We start from the raw sequence: 13,382 nt of genomic DNA on the forward strand, positions 1-13,382 counted from the left end.
CTATCACAAAACTATATATTTAAAAAATTGTTTCACAAAACTACAGATTTAGTGTCTTCATTTAGCACAAAACTACAGGTACTTTGCACAGTATATCACAAAACTATATATTTAAGAATTTGTTTCACAAATCTATAGATTTAATATCTTCATTTATCACGAAACTACAGGTTTAGTGTCTCCATTATCACAAAGCTATATGTTTTACACTAAATCTATAGTTTTGTAAAACAAGTTCTTAAATATATAGTTTTGTAATAAATTATACAAAGTATATGTAGTTTTGTAATAGATTGTACACTAAATCTATAGTTTTATGAAACAAGTTCTTAAATATATAATTTGTGATAAATTATGCAAAATACCTGTAGTTTTGTGAAATTTACTCTTTATATTAAAATAATAAATACATTTTTAATTTATTTAAAATTTAATTGGGTTATTGGGTTTGCCATCTACACTTTTATTATCTCACCGCGTGAAATCACCGTGCATACCTTGTGTATTGTCTAACTAACCGCCATGAGTGCCTCACAACCACCAAAATTAAGTGTGTTGTGTGCATGGGCATGATCAGGTGAAATTTAGGTGCTTGTTTCCGTAGTTTGGTTTTAATTGAAATTACGTTGTTTTGCAGGAGAAGATGGGTAAACTTCGGTATCATTATCTTCCTCTAATAATCACATTAGTTGACAATTATGACTAACCAAGCACACTTAATGCTCTAATGTTTTGTGGCAAGGTTTAGAAATAATACAACATTATAAATAATACACTTTTAATGGAAAATTGTCAAAAAAAAAGATGTTGATTGTTCAAATCACAAATTTAGCACCCTATATAATAACCGTAGTTTGATAAGGTACCTGTGTTCGACAGGTACGCCTGTCGAATAACAACAGTTCGATAAATTAGTTGGCTTGATTAAAAAAGGAAAAGAGCAACCATGGATCCCAAGGTATGATACATCCCACTGCTAGGGATGAAAACGAGCCAAGCCAAGTCAGGCTTGCGGTGACTCGTAACAAATTAGGCTTGGCTTGGCTCAACTCGATTAGGAAACCAAGCTAAAACTTGATCTCGGCTCGGCTCGTTTCCTGACTCGAGCCAACTCAAGCTGGCTTGCAAGATTTCCTATTGAAACACCTCTTCATATATATTTTGTAATCATTAAAAAAATCAAGAACAAATCATCAACATATAAAATTTAAATAAGTTTATATATTCAATTCTTAATATCTTAATGAAAAATTTCAAATTGACAAATAATAACTCTATAAAAAATAAAATAATCCATATAAGCACATGATGGCCTAGACTCACGAGCCAAACAAAGCAGCTCACGAGTCAGCTCGGGCTCGGCTCATTTTAGCAACGAGCTGAAAAAGAGGCTTAGGTTTGGCTCATTTGACTTACGAGCTGAGCTAAGCCAACCAAGCCCGAGCTGATGAGTTCATGCGCCCGAGCTTTTTTTCCACCTCTACCCACAGCCCACTCACATTCACTCATCACTGTCCAGATTCATAGTATTATAATGCGTCACATCCGGTATTAGATTCGTTTTTTTTAAACGGTGGAGTATAGACCAAACGGCATATCTTAGCCTTAGTAAAATACTATAAATTTAAAGTTATGTATCCATGACTTCACTACTATATCACCAGATATTATTTGTGGCTTCTTCTACTATATTTGTTGGGCATTTATTTATGAGAAGTTCAACATATTATTATAGTCCCAAAAATAATGGTTAAAAATTGTAGTGCGAGAATTAAGGCCGTGTTCTTTTCAACTGTAACATCGAATTGTTAAAATGGATTATTTACTCCACACTTCGATATGTACATTTTAAAAAAATCTACCTCATTTCTTAAATTACTTGTTATAAACTATCTATAAAGTTTATTTCTTACAATATTTCATTTATACCTATAATATATTAATAATTCATAGTATAATAATCTAAATCACGACCTAATAAGATCATACTAGTAGTATGTAGAGCTATCATTCTAACTACCATAGCAGTCATTGAATCGCTATAATTAGCGTTATGGAAACTTTCGTCGTAGAGTCCGAGCCTCAGTTCATTGGAAAAGAGTCCATGAGTCATCATGGCCTCGTATGGTATGGAGGACAAAATATAGGCTATATAGCCACAAGCACATGGAAAGGGGTTAGGAATAGTATCTAATACTGTCACAACTCACCTTAGATTAGGTACAATAAACTATTAACCAACTATAAATATATTTTAAAGAGATAAAAGATAAGAGAGGAGAGCAGTGGGCTACTACAGCACGAACTTCAAAACATAATGTATATATAACAAGTGAGATCATATATTAATATTAATAGTATAGTAAACAACTATTATATGAATTGACTATTATATTGGTTATAAATGAATTGAAACTAGTAGTGGGTTATACTACTCCCTCCATCCCATATTAGTTGTTGTTCCAGGTAATTTAGCATCGATTAAGGTTTGAGAAAAAAAGACTATAGTATCTCTAATTAAATATTGTATGGTTGGATATAGGAGGGTGGTTAGGGGTAGAAAAGAGATAAATTTGAATTAGAAGTGATTGATGGGACAAATACTATTTCATTGTGATAACTATTTTAGGATAAAGTTTAAATGCTGAAGAGACAAGTAATTTGGGACAGAGGGGTATTAAACTTGCTCTTATACTCCAGTAAGGCTGCCACAGTTTTTTGTTGGTCACAATTAAGATAAAGTTAGCTAAGCGTTTAATAAGTCTAACATGTGAGCTAAGATGCTAAGAAAATACTATGGCAATAGTAACTGAGACAATAAATCCAATATATAACTAATGAGGAATAAGTAAGGTATAGCGTAATGTACGTGATAAGTTGGGATTTTCAACGAACCTGCTCTCGCTATGCACGATCCGTGCTAACCCAGACAGAGATGGAATAGCCGAGTAGTAGCCAGACAATTCAACATCCTCTCACGCGTTCCTGGAACGCTAGTTGTTTATATATATCGAGCATAGAAATATGTATAATCACTTTCTAGTGATACTAATACTACTAGTATCATACCCTATATTTTATTGTGAATCACACGAATAAATGTATGTTAACTATATAAAAATTATATAAAGAATATGAAGATGATGATTTGATATACTTGTATAGGTTGAACTCTATAATGAAATGTTAATGATGTGTGTTATGTTTGCACGATATTTAAGGGCATGTTCGGCTGCCCGTTAACGCGGCTGGGCTGTAGCAGCTTAAACAATGCTACTATTGATGATTCAGTTGTTGCAGACGTGAGATGCAACGCTGCGGCTGCACAGCAATGGCTGCCAAACACAGTCTTGGGTGATAATCAATCTTTGTGATAATCAATTAAGATGTTTTAAAATAGTAATACTATTGGGTGATGATGTACATCTTTGTGATAATCAATCTGGAAATATAGGAAGAACCGAAGGATTGGTGCAGATTCCGAGAAGGCACATTAGATACAGAAAATATCAAAAGAATCCACAATGCATACGTGATGACCTTTGGCTATTGTCTGCATATTTGTAGCTAAGAGCTCGTTTGCGTCAAGCCAATGTGAAACTTAAAGTAGGGCCAAAGCGAAAAAGGATATTACTATAAAAATTAGAGAAGGTTATATATATTGACCCTGTTTTGAAAAAGAGAATAGAAATATCATAGTAAGTCTCAAATAAATTTCACACTAAAAAAAGAGGAGTTCTTTGATTCCCCCCCTCCCCCCAACACCTTGATGGCACGAGAGGGCGAGGAGATCATCGCCCAGAAACATAGTACGTGGTCCTCCCGCCAAGGGAGCTACAAACTAGGCTTCGCGTGCAAACTCACAATAATTTCATTAGAAACTATGTTTTTTAAATTGACGTGAGAAACTATGCTAGGAAAATGTCTAATTTTCCTATCTCAACCGTAAATCTAGGCATAATACCTCCCTCAAATATCAAATCATATCAGTTTACCTTGGTTTTGAAGGTGGCTTCATCTGACATGGTGTCTACATGACTACGTGGCATCACAATTGGAAAAAAAAGAATTTAACCAGTAAGAACCGAACTCTAATTCTTTCTCCCCTACCTCCTCTCTCTAGCATCGCTCAATGACTGTCCCAAAGCTCGCTGACCTCCCCACTACTCCCTCCCTCGGCACCAGCCTTCACTGTTGTCGGTGATATGGGCCCGGGGGTATCAGGTTTAGAGGGAGGAGGCTGCCCCCCGATGCCACGTGGCCCTCCCCCGAGGGGAGTCAGGCCCGAGGTGGGGTGGCGGCCACTCCTTCCCCAAAGACTAGTCGGAGGAGGCTGCCCCCCGATGCCACGTGGCCCTCCCCCGAAGGGAGTCAGGCCCGAGGTAGGGCCGCGGCCACTCCTTCCCAGAGACTGGATGGAGAAGACTACCCTCCAATGCCACGTGTCGGGCCCGAGGTAGGGCAGCGGCCACTCCCTGGCCGAGACTAAAGGGAGAAGGCCGCCCCAGGCGCCACGTGGCTCCCCCCCCGAGGGGGGATCGGGCCCGAGGTCGGGTGGCGGCCGCCCCCTCCCGTGACTAGGGGTCGGGCTTTCCCGACCCCCTCTCTAGGTCACCACATATGGTGGGTTAGGTGTCCGCCTCCAGGTGCCCACTTACCCACATTTATGGCGTCCTGAGCGGTCGCGCCACGCCGCATTTAATGCGGTGTGCAGTGCACTCAACCGGTCTGTGACCGGTCGAATGACTGATGGGACCCAAGATGTCAGGCGCACCATCGCGTGTGTCAGGCGATGTGCAGCCCGACATATCCCATCAAATAATGATGGTGAGAGGTTCTCATCCTCTTATCCCAGCCGGAGTCGGTCCTCCCGCTCTGGTCAAAGCAAGGCTCCCGTTTCCCGGTGTAATAAGAGCCCAGAAGTCTTCACCCATTAAATGGTGACTGACAGGGGCACCCCCCGTGTCAGGCGACAAGATTTGACAGGCCCCATCATCAAGACGACGTGTGCTTGGCTTCCCAAGTCAAGAGACAAGACATGCATTTAATGCAAAGATTATAATACTTCTCCACCGGAGCTAGGTTAGGTTGTTGGGCCCATGTGGTAACCCCTTTAGGTATAAAAGGAGGTTCAGGCCTAGTGGTGGAGGGGGGACTTCCGAGCGAACTGGCGCTTGGGTCTCGCAAGCCCAAGCACCGGTGTTCTACATTCAATCAATCATGCACAGGAGTAAGGTATTACGCTTCATAGTGGCCCGAACCTGTATAAACCTCTTTTGTCTCATCGTCTTGGAGGGGCCTAACCCCCTCAAGATCACACAGCTCCGCTCACTAAGCCCTCGAATCTCACCCGCTGCCCCCAGCCGAACTCACAAAGGGGGGCCTCATGGTTCCCTGGTGGAGGAGTTCATTCTCCGACAACTGTCATCATCCCTCAACCTAAAGCATACTACCTTCCTCACCGGCGTAGCTCGACCTCTCCCTTCCTCTCCTTTTCCGACCTAGACATCGAGCTTGGTTAAGGGAGAGCTATGTGACAAAGGAGGTGTCATCGGCTCGAGCTCACCCAAGGCCAAGATCTCCACTGAAAGCCATGACTGCAACTCCCATTCGCCACAATGCCATGCTTGACTACGGGTGGTGGAGTCCTCTATGTCCCTTCATTCCCCATTAATTCCTGTGATCCCTCCTCCTATACAGCACAACCACTGCCGAGTTCAAGCCCCTCGCGCGAGTGGCTACGGCAAGCTCCCCCTTCCTCAATGCTCAGGGAGGCGATGCATTGAGGTTGTCTTGATGGAGAGGTATTAGTCAGGGATGAGATCGATGCGTGCCGTTTCTCACCATGGAGATGGTATCTCTTCCCTCTCTCGCCACTGCCATCACCGAATAGCAGCTCAAGCTTTTGAACTCACCACTTGCCACTTCCTCGCTTTTGTATATACCGAGTTGACGAGGTCTCAATGAGGAATAGATGAAGAGGTTAGGTTAATGGTTGGTGAAACTCCGACAAGGATGCAGTGGTGGTGAAGTGTTGACGGAAAAATCAAACACACTGGCCTGGGAGATCTGCTTAGCTCCAGTTCAGGTCCAAAGATTGATGAGATGTGGGCGTGCCAGTTAGTTTGATCCTGCAACTGACAAGATATGCAAATAGCAGATAAAATAGCCGATCGGCTAAACAACCGATGTAGTGATTCCAGCCGAAAACCGATAATAGCCGATGCCGATACCAGCCAATAGCGATAGGGTTTAAGCAATCGGCTATATGTCCAATGTAGATAATGCTATAAAGGCAATTGGCTGATGATGATGTAATAAAATAATAATATAATCCAATATAAACCAATCGGCAAATAATGATATGATAAATAAGCATCGATCCGAATATTAAAGCACACATCGGCTGGAGGTCCGATGTCATGAAATCCACAAGATTAGATTAAACAGTGAAACCTTTGTTGTCATCGGCTAAATCCAACTTATATGTATATGCAATCCTTACGAGCCGATGCAACGTCCAGATAACTCACCAGCTGAAACCCCGATGAAACCCTTATTGGCAATCAATAAGCAGGCTAGAGATTATGGTTCTAAGCACGACTTAGTAGATCAAACTTAACTGATGCAACACTAAGTATGAAAAGAAACACAATATCTAGACAATAAAGCCGTTGACTGATTTTCAGGGTGATAGATGCCTAGGCTAATCTAATCTAGCAATGCGATTTAGCCGATACTGGCAGAAACCCTAAAGCGAGAGACAGCCGATAGAGCTAAATTGATATGCTAAGACTAGATTAACAGAGACATGATAAATAGGTAGGCAAATATATCATCCAAACCAGAGCAATCCAAGAGGTCGAATGTACTGATGTAGCCTTGAACGACGCCGACGTAAACGATACAATTGCCTGGGCCGACGGAACATTGGACTTACCCCTTCGCCGGAGATCGAACACCGATGCAGCCCCGCGTCAGGTGCCAAGTCCCGCCGGACGATAAAATAAAGTAAAAAGGTAAAAGGTGGCGATGCACCGAATTGTATTGATCGTGAGGATAGATTACATAGACCCCGGGTGTACATATTTATACCCATGGGTTGATACAAGTCCTTGTCAGACAAGAAAGAAACTTTCCTAAAGATAAAAGAAAAACATAGAGTCCTTATCGGACACTAAACACACTTTCCTAAAGATAAAAGGAAACTAACAAACTATTCCTAATTAATAGGTAACTTGCCATGCCGCATTCTCTTTGAGCTCGGTCTCTTCTCGATAGCTTCCTTTAGTAGATCAATTTCCTTAACCGAATATAGCAAGAATCTAACAACTGACGACTTGATAACTCTCATCGGCTAATCTTAGTACTTCGAAGCCGACACTGACTTTAAGCCGATGATGACTTTGGGCTTACCAAATTTCACTGTTAATATGAAGATAACTCAATTGTGGGTTGAAGGTGAGGACGAGAGAGTGGAGGATAGCCTAGAGATGGAGGAGGATGGTCGGACAGTGTTGTGAGTTACACCAAGGCAGATGATGCCACGAGCACCTTCCCCTCGGCACCGTGAGCCTCCCGCCTCCCGCCTCCCTCTCTAGGCGCCTATTCCCAGCCATCATCGCCTACCTTCTCCACCTTCTAGTCCCGGTCTCCTTGCTCTCCTTCGCTAACAATGGAGGTGCTAGGCTTGAGTGGAAGAGAGAAGAGAGGTGGCTAGTGACATATATATAGGTTCCACCTTTGTTTTATTATTTTCTCCTTGACTGTACTGCACGTATACACCACCTCGAATGAAACCACCGTTAAATATCTCGGAGAGGCAAAATTAACCTTTTTTTGATATTTTAGGGAGAATTCATATATTGTTTTGTTGAGAGAGAGAGAGAGATATCGGACTTGGGACAAAATATATTTCTTCCAATGTTGGTGTGATTGGGAATAAGTTGGGGCCTATTAAATAAGTAAGCGCTTAATGTCCTGATGGGCTATTCTCAACCGGCCCAATCCCATCATGGCTGATCTTTTTAGGAAAAAGTCCACTATGACTCCCTTAAAAGTAAGCCGAATCTAATTCGTACCCCTCAACCACAGAACCGGATAGAACGACTCCCTAAACTATTGAAACCAGTGCAATTTGACTCCCTCAGCGGTTTTGGAGGGTGGTTTTGCTAATGTGACGCTGATATGGCGATGTTGAGCTGGTCAGCGTCTTACGTGGCACTTACATGGCATTAGAATTAAAAATATATATGTGGGACCTATTTATCATTTACAATATATATATATATATATTGTGGGACCCACAGACATTTGGGGCCACGTATCATCCTCTCTCTCTCTAACCCTTCTACCTCCTCCCTCTCTCTTCCTTATCTCTCTCTTTTCTTATCCCCTTCGGCTGCGGCGGTGACGGGCGGGATGATGGGTGCTGGAGCTGTGGCGGCGGCGAGCGGGCGAGGGCTGGAGCGGTGGCAACGGCGGGCAGGTTGCAAATTCAACCGTGCGGCATCTTGGATGACGATGATGATGCTGGCAAGTAGCAACAATCTCACAGTGAACAACGCAAGCTGATTAATGCAGTTCTCCACTCCAATGATCCAATCCAAACAAACTGTCAATTTCACACATAGAACACATGCACGTGCACCTCGATCGATCGAGCAGCTAGCTGGCCGCCGCCGGCCGCCACGCAGAGATGGCGCAAAGCGGCCTCTTGTGCCAGCAGAAGAAAAAGGCATGGCCGTACGACCCCACCGGCTCCATGCCGTCCGCTTTCATCCGCGCCGCCCACTGCCGCGCCCGCTCGTGCCGCTCCACCAGCTCCACCCCCTCGCACGCCACCACACCACGAATCTCCTCCCCGAGCATCACGCACTCCTCTCTTGGTGCTTGTGCTCCCCTCGTTTGCAGGATGACCCAGGTGCGGCGCCGGCTCCGGCGGATTACCCGCTCCCCCGCCCTCGAGTGCGGCCAACCCCGAGTTCCCGACATGGTCCATGGCTCGCGCAGGCGGTAATCTATGATGAGAGTGGACGCCGGCGGCCGACGGCGTGCGATATGGAGGTTGCACGCGGGAAGAGGCGAAATGAGATGCAGGGATTAGGGATTTTGGGGAGCCAAGGAAGAGGAGGGGAATCGGCCGACGCCCCGCTCTGGCCCTCGCCAGCTCGCCGCCGCCGCCACTCCAGTACACGTCGCTGCCATAGCCAAGGGGATAAGAAAAGAGAGATAAGGAAGGAGAGGGAGGAGGAAGAAGGGTTGGAGAGAAAGAGAGGATGATATGGCTGTGGGTCCCACAAGTATTTTTCCTATGTGAACGACAAATGGGTCCCACATATATATTTTTAATTCTAATGTCACGTAAGCGCCATGTAGGACGAAGACCAGGTCAACATCACCACATCAGCGCCACGTCAGCAAAACCATTCTCCAAAACCGCTGAGGGAGTCAAATTGCACTGGTTTCAATAGGTGGGGGAGTCGTTTTATCCGGTTTTCTGGTTGAGGGGTATGAATCAGATTCGGTCTATTTTTAAGGGAGTCAAAGTGGACTTTTTCCATCTTTTTAAGTTGCTTTTTCCAAGCGAAGGCTAGGGCCGTGTTTAGTTCCCCCTATTCCCAACTTTTCATCACATCATATCACATCTAAAATTTTTCTACACACATAAACTTCCGACTTTTTTTCAAACTCCCAACTTTCTTCAAACTTTCAACTTTTTTTTCAGGAATTAAACACACCCTAGGAGGGGAACCCCTATGGTCTAGAATTTTTTTTGGTTTATTTCTTCAAGCTCCAGTACCACTATCTTCTTCACAATTGTTTCAAGTGTGAAGAATTAATTAAAGCCTGTTTCCTGTAAGTGCAGGTACAATAGCTGGCTATAAGCCAGCTGCAAACAAATTTTAAGGAGATAAATGAGGAGAGAGAATAGCAGCGGGCTATAAATTGATGCAGTGTACGGACTCCAAGACACAGTGTGTGTATGGCATGTGGGACCAGTTATTGATAGTGTAGTATGTAACTATTGTATGAATGAGCTATTAGATTGGTTATAGATGAATTGGAGCTGGTAATTAGATAAGTTTAATAGTATAGCCAACCTACCAGCTCCAATTCATCTATAGCCAATCTAATAGTCAATTCATATAATAGTTGTTTAATATACTATTAATATATGGTCCCATCTATCATACACACCGCGTCTTATAGTCCGTGCTGTAGTTGGCTACATATTTGTAGCCCGCTGCTCTTCTCTCTTATCTTTTATCTCACTAAAATATGTTTATAGCTGGCTAATAGTCTACTATTATACCTGCTCTAAGCGAAGTTACACGTAAGCACATTTCAGTTGGTCCTCTGCATGCATTCACAAATAGGAGTATATAATATATCGAATCTTCAGTCGAGCTTATGAATTCCGGTCCTTTGGTGCATTCTCGGCAGAGCATTGCAAACGAGATTGTGATTAAGAAACTATGCATTCCGGTCCTTTGGTGCATTCTCGGCAGAGCATTGCAAACGAGTAAGAAAATATGCTGACATAAAATATGCTGACATAAAAATCTTATAGAGAGCCTATAAATCTCTACAAGAGATCCATGTCAACATATTTTCTTACTTGGAAGATATTAAATGAAGAGAGAGAGCAAAACTATCTACTAACCTGGAGATAGTCTATAGAGAAAAACGAGGCAATGCATTAGAGAGCTATAGATACCGATGTAGACATACTATTGAGGTGATTTACTATTAATCTAGTCTATTGCTGAGATGTACATGTTTTATAGAGAGCAACTTACTTTACCATTGCGGGTGCTCTTAGGCAGTACCAGTTTTTATTAACGGATGCAGATGGAACGGTCCAGATCAGCCAGGCGCACTGTTCATCGTACTGTAGCAGAAAACACTGTAGCACAGAATACTGTTGGTGTGGTCACTGTATCGCTAGATGACTAGATCTGAGCCGTTGATCACAGAAATGGATGGCTGAAATTGCATGCAGTTCTTAAGTTGCAGTCATAGCTATAACTGCACCTGATCTGAATCGGAGTTAGCATTGGTCGCTGGACTGGACGACCAAGGGGGTTCGGAATTTGTTTCTCTATCCGAACCCCGCGGGTCAGAAATTTCTTTCCCTATTTCTCCTAGTTATTGCAGCCTGTATTGTCACCTTCTTCGACGACGTTTCTATGTCCCAGGTCTTTTATTGAGGGTTTCCTTTTCTATTTACTATTATAAAAATTAAAGATGTTTTTTCCGGTATTTTAGTATGTCATATGTGTTTGAGTCAGTTTTTAAGTTTGTTCACCTTTGGAAATACATATTCGTGTTTGAGTTGGATTTTCAGCTCGTTTACTTTTAGAAATATAAAAGGAGTCGTATAATAAATCTCTTTTAAAAAACTCATACTAACTTGAGATGAAACACATAATCCTAATTGCAGCTCATCATTTTCTAAAAGAAATATTCAAGCAAATTCCCACAGTTAATTTTACCAAACCTAAACCATATAACAATAATAAAATTAAAATAGAATTTACCCGTTGCAATGCACGGGCTTTTTTTTCTAGTTCAGAAAAAAGGTAAAATTGCATAAACCACTCCAATTAAATAAAAAACATGAATATTATGAAATGGTCTGATATTAAATAATTAGAAGGGGTGAGGACCTAGACGGGCTAGCCCACCTCTGTTTTTTCCTGTCTTCTGCGGTGCTACATTATCGCCATTGTTGCAAGCATCAACAATTCCAAACTGTTTACATTTCATTTGAGACTCTGGGATTCAGTGATTTTGCAAACCTGGACGAGTGAGGGGGTCGGACTTTTATTCTCCGACCGATTTTCTTTTTCTTTTTTTTGTTGTTTTTCCTATCGAGGGTATGGTTTAGAGATTTATCGCTTTCACTCAATCAAGCTACTGATCGAATTGGATGGCTCCTACAATTTTTTTCTCTCTTTTTTGCGAGAGACCAGCAAGTCGCGGCAAAAGTGCTGAGATGGAGCATGGCCATCTTGAGATGAAGGTTGACACTAACAGTGATCGGTGCCTGTCGATCTCCTCCATTGCCAACTATATAATACTCCCTCCATCCCTAAATATTCGACACCGTTGACTTTTTTAAACATATTTGATCGTTCGTCTTATTCAAAAACTTTTATGAAATATGTAAAACTATATGTATACATAAAAAGTATATTTAACAATAAATCAAATGATAGGAAAAGAATTAATAATTACTTAAATTAAGATGAACGATCAAACATGTTTAAAAAAGTTAATGGCGCCAAATATTTAGGAACGGAGGGAGTATCTTCTTCGCCATTATTGGAGGAACCATCGAGAATTCGAATTATAGCCTGTTTTGTAATCAAAAGCCATACATAAGAACAATTCACATCTGTGTTCAGAAATACGTCGAATCTTCAGTCGACGAGCCTTTGCATTCCATCCCTTAGGGCCTGTTTGGCACAGCTCCAGCTCCAGCTCCACCCCTCCTGGAGCTGGAGCTCAGCCAAACAGTTTCATCTCCACTAAAACTGGGAGTGGAGCTGTCTCACAAAATGAACTAGAGTTGTGAAGTTGGGTTTAGGCAGCTCCACAACTCTACTCCAGACCCAACTCCTGAAGTTAAATTTAGGAGTTGGAGCTGTACCAAACAGGCCCTTAATTTGAGTCGTGGAGTCTGTATCTATCATTTTGGCAATGCAAAACTAAGATGATCTCCCAGCAAGGCTGTGCCAACTACTCTTTTTCTGTTTGGGATTAAACTTTAGTGATCCAAAATAACAATCTGCAGAACCAACAAAGCAAAACCAGCCAGTCACACAGGCTTGCAGAACCAACAAACCGTGCTTAAAAAAGAGATAAAATATGTATCTTAATCAGAAAAATGCTCTAAATGGCATATAAAAATAGGCTAGAAGAACAACGGCAACTTCTCCCTGAAAATTGACGACCCTATGTGTTCGTAATGGCCCATGTTTAGCAGGCCGCCCTGTAATAAGCCCAACTTTTGCTCTCCGTTAGAAAACGAAAAAAAAAAAGGAATTGGCCCAACTTTTCCTCTCCGTTAAAACCAAAAAACAAAATAAAGGGAATTTCTAGATTACCATCGACATTGCTCCGTTAACTTTTGGACTATTATATTTGCTTTAAAATTCATGCTAGCAAGTATGAGAACAAATAAATTGGCAAGTGCAGCTGCTGTGATTCAATCTCACGCCCTTGAGTTCATTGAAGATCTATGCTGCCATCGCGCCATACAATTTTTGTGATAGTTTTATCCTAGTTATATACAAGTTACAATATACTTACACTTTTGTTACACTATAGTTACATTTGAATGTTTTGTATAGAAAAAACTTGTGACAGTTTCT

General features: G+C 42.0%; 1 long non-coding RNA gene across 1 annotated transcript; it reads right to left on the reverse strand.

Annotated features, from left to right (window-relative positions):
• Positions 1–8,231: 8,231 nt before the first annotated feature.
• LOC136356803 (uncharacterized) lies at positions 8,232–9,215 on the reverse strand. The gene is made up of 2 exons (XR_010741800.1): positions 8,651–9,215; positions 8,232–8,532 (listed from the first exon to the last, which is right to left on the reverse strand). It is a non-coding gene; the product is annotated as an uncharacterized lncRNA (long non-coding RNA).
• Between the last annotated feature and the right edge of the window lie 4,167 nt (positions 9,216–13,382).

The sequence above is a fragment of the Oryza sativa genome, chromosome 6, assembly GCF_034140825.1.
Source record: "Oryza sativa Japonica Group chromosome 6, ASM3414082v1".
NCBI classification, from domain to species: domain Eukaryota; kingdom Viridiplantae; phylum Streptophyta; class Magnoliopsida; order Poales; family Poaceae; genus Oryza; species Oryza sativa.